The sequence below is a fragment of the Heptranchias perlo genome, unplaced genomic scaffold, assembly GCF_035084215.1.
Source record: "Heptranchias perlo isolate sHepPer1 unplaced genomic scaffold, sHepPer1.hap1 HAP1_SCAFFOLD_54, whole genome shotgun sequence".
NCBI classification, from domain to species: domain Eukaryota; kingdom Metazoa; phylum Chordata; class Chondrichthyes; order Hexanchiformes; family Hexanchidae; genus Heptranchias; species Heptranchias perlo.
Genome location: NW_027139559.1, coordinates 773,811 through 784,619, shown reverse-complemented (window position 1 = coordinate 784,619; position 10,809 = coordinate 773,811). Strand labels below are relative to the sequence as shown.

Below are 10,809 nucleotides of genomic sequence, written 5' to 3'. Positions count from 1 at the left end.
TTTTAATCAGGTTACATTCATTCTCTGGTTTAAATTGACCCATGAGTTATCGACCTGTGAACGGAATTAATAAAGGTCGACTAACATCCGGTCACCCTTTCGAATGACAATTATTGACCAAGGCTGTTGATTGCCTGGTTCGATTCTTATCCATCCAGTCGTTGCTTGGGCATCTCCCGCAATGACTTCTTTTCCCGCTCCCACACCGTTACCTCTGGAGTCCCCCCACCGATCTATATTTGGATCCTCCTATTTCTCATCTTCGTGCTGCCCGTTGGCTACGTCATCTGAAAACAAAATGTCAGATTCTGCATGTATGCTGCCGACACCCAATTGTAACCCACTAGCACCACTCTCGATCCCTCCACTCTCTCTGATTTGTCACACTGCTTATCCGACATCCAGTATTAGATGAGCAGACATTTCCTCAAATTAAATATTGCGAAGTCCAAAGCCATTATCTTTGGTCCCCACCACCAACTCTGTTCCCCAGTCACCGACTCCATCTCTCCACCTGCCCACTGTCTGAGGCTGAATCCCACTGTTCGCAGCCTCGAGTTCCTTATTGACCCTGAGCTGAGTTTCCGACTCCAGATACTCTCCATCACCATGACCGTCTACTTCCACCTCCATAACGTCGCCCGTCTCTGCGGCTGCCTCAACCCATCTGCTGCTGAAACTCTCATCCATGCATTTGTTACCTCCAGACTCGACTATTCCAATGGTATCCTGGACAGCCTCCCAGCTTCTATCCTCAGTAAACATGACTCTGCTGTCCGTATTCTAACTCACAACAATTTCAGTCCATCCATCACCCCTGTGTTCGGTGAGCTAAATTGGCTCCCGGTCTGGCAATTCCTCATTTTTAAAATTCTCATCCTCTTGTCCAAATCCCTCCATAGCCCTCGTCCCTTCCCTATCTCTGTCACCTCCTCCAGCCCTACAACGCTCCGAGATCTCTGCGTTCCTCCAGTTCTGGCCTCTTGTCCATCCCTGGTTTTCATCTCTCCACTTCTGGCGGCCGTGCCTTCAACTGCCTTGGCTCTAACCTCTGAGATTCTCTCCCTAAACCTCTGCGACTCTCCAACTCTCTCTGTTTTAACACCCTGTATAAACCTACCTCTTTACCCAACCATTTGGTCATCTGTCCTAATATCTCCTTATATGGCTCGGTATCAAATTTTGTCTGATTGCGCTCCTGTGAAGCGCGTTGAGTCGTTTTCCTGCGTTAAAGGCGCTGTATAAATGAAAGTATTATTGTTCTTATATTGAACTATCAATCCATGCCATTGTAAAAGGTTTCATTGAGTTTGGAACTATCCTCTTATCAGTTTCGTGTCATCTTGGCTCATTGACAGCTCTCTCGGTTCTGAATTCGAAGATTCTGGGTTCAAGCTCCTCTCCAGGACTTCGGCCCATAATCTAGGCTAACACTCCAGCACAATAATCATGGGGGTGCTGCTTTGTCGAAGGTGTGGCGTTTAAGATGAGACGCTTCTCCTGGGCCCCGTCGGAATTTTCACCTGGGTGTTAAAGATCCCATGGGAGATTAAAGGAGCAGCGAACTCTCCCGCAATCTGGGACCTATATTCCGTCCTGAACCTACACTATTTAAAAAAACAGACTAAGCGTCCCATTAACGAAAGTGATGCTCTTAGACCTTTGTTATGGGTTTATTGGCTGCGGGGTTGTTTATAAAAGTAACAGCGATTACACTTTAAAAAGTAATTATTTGGTTGTGAATCTTTTGGGACCTCCTGTAGGGGTGAAAGGCGATCTATGAAGTGGAACCATTGTTTCTTATCATCGTCGTCATTCTGGCTGATATCACTTCAGTTAAAACACAGGTCAGGGAGAAACATAGATTCGGCTAATGGAAAGCTGAGCGACAGAGATGAAGAATATTCTTTGAGAATCCCAGCCGACAGCGAGTCCTTGCCGCCAACGGTGGCGCTGCATTTTCTTCCCAAGAGAAAAACAGGACGTTATTTCGAGTGTCCCGTTGAAACTTGATAAGCGCAGACGCTCCGCCTGAACAAATTGTCCAGGTTGGAGAATTGGTGGGCAGGGCGACATCCAGGCCCATCTGTAAAGACTCACCACCTTCTGAAAGGCGGGAAAAAACTAGTCTTGCAAAAAACAGAACAGCACGAAGCCATTACACCAATCACCTCAAACACAGTTCATTCTGTTAAGTTTCTGTTACAATTGGTATCCTGTGGGAGTCACAAGGCAGGAGACTAAACAATTGTTTTGAGATCGGCCAGGTCAGGGAAGGCTGCACCTGGTGGTCAGGTATGGGAAAATACGCTCACGTATCCAACATTGGGCAACTATCATGACTGGCTGGCGGAGAGCCAAGCAGATGTTGCTGAATCTTGGTACCTCCATCTGGAGGAGCTGCCGTTCCATCACATATGGTATCTGTCCATGCTGGAGGATATCTCGGTGACTGGGTGGAGCTGCCATTCTAAGGGGTATGTTATTGATCCATTCCGGTGGATATCTCGATGAACTAGTGGAGCCTCCTTTCTATTGGATAAGGTAAGTATCCATTCCGGTGGATATCTCAGTGAGTTGGTGGAGCCGCAGTTATATGGGGTGTGGTATGCCTCCATGCTGGAGGATATCTCGCTGTGCTGCTTATCTCACACTGCAAATAACACATCCTTCAGTTCGTGGCTCGACGTATGCCCAGCTGCACCGAGTAAGTGAGCAAATTGATGTGCTGTCCTTCTCACGGTGCCAATCTGTGAATCCCACAATATGTAATCAGATGATGCTAAAGAAGTGCATTCGAACTCGGATAGCTCACCGTAGATTCAGCTTCGGTGTAGTTGGACAGGACTTGCTTTGGGGTCGGTTTTGCGGCCCAGCTTGGTGCTATTTCGATCACGCAGCATGTCAGTTCAATGTAGAATAACACTCGTAGAGTGAAGCTTATGATTTTAAATGACCATACGTATTTGTAACAATAAGACAAAGTTTACTCTGCGCCAGGTCAGTCACGACTGCGATTATGATGCTTTGAGTTTCAGAATCCAATCGCCCACACTCAATGCAAATACAAAGCCCTACCCTCACCCCACCTCCCGAAATATCGGCCAGGATTATCATAACCTGAGAGTCTACATGATCCGAGATTTGTCAGTGGTGACACATTCCGAAGTTTAAATGAATTATTAACTTCATTTTCAATTCTGACTCTCATGGCCAAAACGTACGGGGTAAACGTACATATCGTGTTTATATCACGGAATATTAGTGGCACCATCCAGGAATATACGCTGCGGTGTGTTATAGATTGCACGAGATAATAATAATAGAAAAAACAAAAAATTACTGAAGAAATATATCACGTCAGGAATACGAAACCCAACAGTATGTCAGCGTCATCACCGTAAGTTACAACTAAATCTAATGACAATGATGCAGCTCTAACGCCACTGTATAGATGACAATGTAAAATAGTTATATATAGTCCTATTTCAGAATGTGTCTGTATCTGCAAGCAACATTTGATATAAAATGTCAAAAGGTTTCGACAGTCGAACATAAAGTGCGCTGATCAGTCAAAGTTGAATCTTTAGCCCGCAGTGTTTCCCTGCCCCCGCTTTACTGCCGATCTCTTATGTCATTCTCTGTGAGCCGCAAGAGATTTGGTCCGATAATCAGATCACCTTCTGTTCAGAATGGCATCGAGTTTCATTCTTTTAGATATAATTTCGTTCATTTTGTTGTTATCAGCTTTCAAATGCGAAATTAATTTTAATGGAAAGCACTTATCAGCATCGTAAAGCTTTTTATTCGCTGAAACGTAAAATGGACGGATATATTTGCCGAGTAAAATCAATCCTCCGTTTATATACAATATCTGAACTCTACTATCACTATAAGCGATCCCCCAATATTCTGAAAATCACCGTAATCGATATCGGGCTGGTTAATGTGTTAACTATATTCTTATGTTCCGTTAGTTCAAATTCGAATACGCCGTATCCCTCACGATTGCCGGTTTCATTCTATTGCAGCGCCTTTGTATCTAATCTGTTCTCAACATGACCACCTTTCTAACAATATCAATCTATTGGTTCTAGAAACCCCTCAATTAAAGGACGATCCAGAAGACCCCGAGGTAGAGGAAGAAGGATTAGAAAACTTATATGAGGATGGCAGCACGGCATCAACAGTGATCGCTTTCGTGATTCTGTTTATTCTCAGTATGCTGTACAGTACATTTGTAACCGTACTTAAGGTAATATCATCTTTCAATAGCACAGTGACATTGTGTAAATTCAGTAGAAAGCTGAGTTCATACCTTAGACATAACCTGGGTACAAATGATGAACAAAATAATCTAATGCAAGCACAATGAACATAACAGTATTAGATTGGACTTCATTACTCGTTCCCAAGTGATTAACTAGCACATTTATAAATCCTCCTGAATATGATAACAACAGAGGAACGCAAGTGTACGACAATTATTGAGACATTTCAGCAGAAGAAAATACCAATAATGGGAAGTATTACTTTATATCTAGATTGGGGAAGGTTAGAAGCACACTAAAAAGGAAAGAGATTTATCGAATGTTTCTGAGTGATAATCCAAAAATAGTTAGCAATATCTTGATAAGGAAGCATCCTGGGACGACTGAGCGTGACGTGCTTGAAGTCACCATCAAATTTGCGAGGGAGAAAGGAGATCAGCAAACAGTGATTTAGCACTTAAACCTGCCTCACTATGAAGATATAAGGAAAGTATTGACGGCGGAAGGATGGGATAACATTTCAGTCGGTAAATCGATGGACAAATAGTGCAATTGATTCAAGAAGGTGATCAGCGAGCAAAAGAAAATACAATCCCAGAAATGGAAATTGTAAATGGAGGATGTAATTATGGTGAAATTGAATAGTTAGAGCCAGAATTAAACAAAAGGGGAAAGGTTATGTCAAGGCGAAGACAATGGAAAGTTTGACAGCCAGAACTATTATCAAAAATAAAAGGATATCATGAAATTATGAAATGCACCATCAGATAGACAACAATTCCAAGGGATATGAAGGAGAATATCAAATATTGTATCGTTGCATCAAAAGAAATAGAATGAAAGAAGTGCAGATGGGGTTCTTACATAGGAACAGAGGAACAGGAGTAGGCAATTCAGCCCCTCCAGCCAGTTCCACCATTCACTGAGATCATGGACGAACTGTATCTCAACTCTATTTACCCGCCTTGGTTCCATATCCCTTAATACCCTTACCTAACAACAATCTATCAATCTCAGTTTTGATATTTTCAATTTTGTTAGCCTCAGTACCTTTTTGGGGGAGAGTGTTCCAGATTTCCACTGCCCTTTGTGTGAAGAAGTGCTTCCTGACATCACCTATATACGGATTAGCTCAAATTTGAAGACCATGCCCCCTTGTTCTGGACTCCCCCATCAGAGGAAGTAGTTTCTCTCTATCTACGCTTTCCAATCCTTTAATCATCTTAAACACTAAAACGCTAGAGGTACGAAAGGAATACTTCGCATCCGTCTTCATTAGAGAAGAGGATGCTGCCATTGCAGCGTTAAAGGAGGAGGTAGTAGCGATATTGGATAGGATAAAAATAGATAAAGAGGAGGTACTTAAAAGATTGGCAGTCCTCAAAGTAGAACAGTCACCCGAACAAGATGGGATCCATCCAAGATTAGTGAGGGAAGTAATAGTGGAAATTGCGGAGGTTCTGACCACAATCATCCAATCCTCCCAAGATATGGAGACGGTGCCAGAGGGCTCAAGGACTACAAATGTTAACCCCTGTACAAAAAAATGGAAAAAGAAAAACCCGGCGATTACACGCTGGTCAGACAAACGTCGGTAGTGCGGATAATTTCAGAGACAATAACCATGGCATTTGGAAAAGTTTGGGCTAATAAATGAAAGTCAGCAGGCGTTTATTAAAGTCAAATCGTGTTTGACTAATTTGATTGAGTTCTTTCCTGAAGTAGCGGAGAGGGTTGATGAGGTTAGTGCGGTTGACGTTGTGTATATGGACTTTCAAATGCCATTTGATAAAGTACCGCACAATAGACGTGTTGGCAAAATTAAATCCCATGGGTTTGAAGGGGCAGTGGCAGCGTGGACGTAAAAATTGGCACAGGGACAGAAAACAGAGAGTAGTGGTAAATGGTCGTTTTTCAGACAGAGTGGTGTTCCCCAGGGGTCAGTATTAGGACCACTGCTCTTTTCGATATATATTAATGACCTGGAACTGGGTATATAGGGTACAATTTCAAAGATTGCAGATGACACGAAACTCGGAAATGTAGTGCGAAAGTAAAGACATTATGCTAAACGTTCATAAAACGCATGTTAGGCTTCAGCTGGAGTATTGTGTGGAATTCTGGACATCACACCTTAGGATCACGTCGAGGCCTTAGAGGCGGTGCAGAAGAGATTTACTAGAATGGTACCAGGGATGATGGACTTCAGTTTTGTGGAGCAAATGGAAAAGATGGGGTTGTTCCCTTTAGAACAAAGAAGGTTTAGGGGAGATTTGATAGAGGTGTTCAAAATCATGATCGGTTTTGGTAGAGTAAATAAAGGTAACTGTTTCCAGAATTGTTGGTAACCAGAGGACACAGATTTACGATGATCAGCAAAGGAGCCACACGTGACATGAAGAAACACTTTTTTATGCAGCGAGTTTTAATGATCTGGAATGCACTGATGGAAGGGTGGTGGAAACAGGTTCAGTGGTAACTTTCAAAGGGAATTGGATAAATACTTGAAGGAAAAAAATGTACCGGGCTGTGGGCAAAGAGCAGGTAGGTGGGACTATTTGTATAGCGCCTGGTGAACGACGGGCCGAAAGGCCTCCTCCCGTGCTGTACTGTGATATGATACTTCGATACCATGAATTCGATGCCCCCTTAATCTTCTATACAAGTCTAGTAAATGCAAGCTGTCCTAATGAACTGCCCCCTTTAGCCCCCGATATCATTTTGGTGAATCTGCGTTGCACCGTTTCCAGGGCCAAAATATCCTTCCTGAGATGCGGTGCCCAGAACTGAATGCCATTGAATTAGATCATGGACGATGTGTATCTAAACTCCATTGGATAAATACTTGAATGGAACAATTATACAGGACTATGAGGAAAGAGCAGGGAAATGGGACCTATTGGATCGGTCTTTAAAAGAGCCGGCATAGTCACGATGGGCCTAATGCCCTACTTCCGTGCTGTACTATACTACGATGCTATCATACCATGAATTAAATGTCCCTTGAATCTTCTGTACAAGCTTTGTCCATGCACCCTGCCATCATGAATTGTCCATTTTAGCCCCGGATTCATTCTGGTGAATCTGCGATGCACCACCTCCAAGGCCAATATATCCATCCTGAATTGCGGTGCCTTGAACTGAACACGATACTCCAGGTGCTGTATAACCAGAGCTTTATATTACTGTAGCATAACTTTCATCCCATTGTATTCCAGCTCCTTTGAGATAAAATCTAACAGTCCAAAAGCCTTTTTAATAATACTGTGTACCAATCCACCAGCTTGTAGTGATTTCTGTACTTGGATCTCTAAATCTCCCTGCTCCTCCTCGGCTCCTAGCTTCTTACCATTTAGAAATTATTCTGATCTATCTTCCTTTGGTCCAAAGTGGATAACCTCTCACTTCCCCATGTTGAACTCCATCGGCCACAGTTTAGCACATGAAGGTCACTTTGCAACGTTCTGCTCCTTAATTCATTATTTACTCTGCCACTTAACGGGGTCGTCAACAAACTTGGACATGCGCCTCTTTATTCCTTCATCTAAGTCATTTATAAAAGGAGTGAAAAGCTGAGAACCTAGAACACATCTCCGGGGGACTCGACGAGTCATATCCTGTGATGTGTCTCCTGCCTCCTAACCAGTTCCCTATCCGTGTCAATAGGTTCTCTCCAATTCCACGAGCTCTCATTTCCTTTCAAAAGAGATTGAGGGGTGATAACAGTGGAGGATAAGGAAAACGAAAAATCAACAAATAAATTAATATTTTTAAGCAATCTTCGCAATTTAAATGGACCAAACGATATCTAAAGCTACCTGGAACACTATAGGTTGGAAAGGATGGTATTCAAAGAAATTGTTTTTCAATGTCAAAAAAACATAACAAAGGACAAACTACTGGAATTGAAACTATTCAAAATTTCCAGACAAGTCGGATTTCATCTGAATGAATTTATAAAATAGATAAGTCAACCAGCTATACATTAATTACAACCTGCAAAGGCTCGCTGGATTCAGATGTCATGACATGGAAGAGAGAGACAGTAAACTTTACACAATGAGTAAAAGGGGTAATGGAAAGTAACGAAGGGCCTGTTAGCTTAACTGCAGCAGTGCAAAATTTCATATCATAGTATTATAATAGGTACAGCATAGCAGCAGGCCATTTGGCCCATCGTGACTAAAGGATCTATCCAATAAGTCCCATTCTCCTGTTCTTTCCCCATAGCCCTGCATTTTTCCCTTCAAGTATTTAACTAATTCCCTTCATAAAGTTACCATTGAATCTGCTTCCATCACCCTTTCAGGCAGTGCATTTTAGATCATATCAACTCGCTGAGTAAAAAAATGTTCCCTCATTTTGCCTCTGGCATTTTTGCCAATCACCTTAAATCTGTGTCCTCTGGTTTCCGACCCTCCTCCCACTGGAAACAGTTTCTCCTTATTTACTCTATCAAAACCGTTCATGATTTTGAACACCTCCATCAAATCTCCACTTAACTGTCTCTGTTCTAACGAGAAATACCGCGGTTCCTCCAATTTCCCCACATAACTGAAGTCCCTCATCCCTGGAACAATTCTCGTAAATCTCTCCTGCACCCTCTCTAAGGCCTTGACATCCTTCCTAAAGTGTGGCGCCCAGAATTGAACACACTATCCAGCTGAGGCCCAACCAGTGTTTTATAAAGGTTTAGTATAACTTCCTTGTTTTTGCACTCTCTGCCTCGATTAATAAAGCCAAGGATCCCACATGTTTTTTTTAATAGCCTTCTCAACTTGTACTGCCACCTTCAAAGATTTGTGTCTGTGCACATTTAGTTTATTTTGCCTCTCCTCATTTTTCCTACCAAAATGTATCCATTCACACTTTTCTCCGTTAAATTTCATCTGTTTTGTGTCTACCCATTTCACCAGTCTGTCCATATCCTTCTGAAGTCTGTTACTATCCTCCACATTGTTTACTACATTTTTTTCAGTTTCGTTTCTGCTGCAAATTTAGTAATTATACCCTCTATACCCAAGTCCAGGTCATTAATATATATCAAAAAAAGCCGTGGCTCTAATACTGACCCCTGGGGAACACCAGTGTATACTTCCCTCCTTTCTGAAAAACAACCGTTCACCGCTACTCTCTACCATTTGTTACTTTGCAAATATCATATCCACACTACCACTGTCCCTTTAATCACATGGGCTTGAATTTTACTAACAAGCCTATTATGTGGTACTTTATCAAATGCCTTTTGAAAGTCCATAAAGACAACGTCAAACGCACTTCCCTCATCAACATTTCACGTTTCTTCATCAATTAACTCAGTCAAGTTAGTCAAACACGATTTTCCTTTAACAGATCCGAGTTGACTTTCATTTATTAGCCTTTACTTTTCCAAGTCCAACTTAATTTTATCCCGGATTATTGTCTCTAAAAGTTTCCCCATCACCGACGTTAGGCTGACTGGCCGACAGTTGCCGGGATTATCCCTCTTCCATTAGATTTTTTTTTATTAAGGGATTTGAACACTTGGAAAGAATAAACTGATTAAGGAATCACTAATGTTTGATATAACCAACCTTACAGAGTTTGATTTTGTGGCCACTCCTGTCGCCGATAGAGTCAGCTTGGTAAATGTCCTAAATATGGATTTTCACTGGAAAATAATTGATATTTCATACAGTGATTACTGAAAAGATTAAGGCAAGTGAAAACGAAAAGAACCTCATGTGATGGATAGGAAAATGGTTTTATTTGTTGGAGTTCGTAATCTGGGATAAATAAGAACATTTCTTACTCCTACAAATCAAACCAATTTCCAGATTGGTGGAATGTGACGAGTGCCATCTCCGGGGAATCTGCTGGAATCCGACCACCAGCACTCCAGTGTGGGCAGACGGTTTTTACTGTTTAATATTTAATATATTGAAACCTTTTGATTGTAAGCAGTTCCTGTGTGAACTATTTTAAAAATATAAATATCTATGCCCACATGAATAATGGCAACAGCATATGTAAACTTGATACGCTATAATGACATCCTCCAGTTATCGTTGGATCGAAAGCAGCTCAGCATTGCCTCTCCCGGATACTCAGCCTGTACTGCAGATAAACTCCAACCAACGCTCGGTCTCTGCTTCCTAAATTGTTTAGTTTATTTTCGATTGAACTATTAACAGTAATATAAAATCAAAGTATTATATAAATACAAGGGCCGACTACATGACTTTAAAATGGAAAATAAAATATATTTGTGCGCTTTTCCCCATTATCCCCGTCCTCATGAATAAAGGCTTAACCCGTAGATTACATTTGGTTTTAGCTTCCTTTATGCAATGTCATCGCAGAGCGATTACTGTATACCGAGAGATAGAGGCATCGAATGTGTCTGAAATTAAAACCTGCTCGCCATCAAATTCTAAACAATTACGCCTTGAAAGTGAATGAATCCTTGCAGTTTCTCTCGCTCTCCATTCCTGTCTGTCTGTCTTTCTGTCTGTCTGTCGGCCTATCAAGAAATCTATCCATCTCGCTATCTATCTAA

At 41.8% G+C, this 10,809-nt stretch overlaps 1 long non-coding RNA gene across 7 annotated transcripts in view; it reads right to left on the bottom strand.

The window, feature by feature from the left end:
* Positions 1-10,809, bottom strand: part of LOC137315219 (uncharacterized) — a 98,204-nt gene that overhangs the window by 68,813 nt on the left and 18,582 nt on the right. The window lies entirely within an intron of this gene.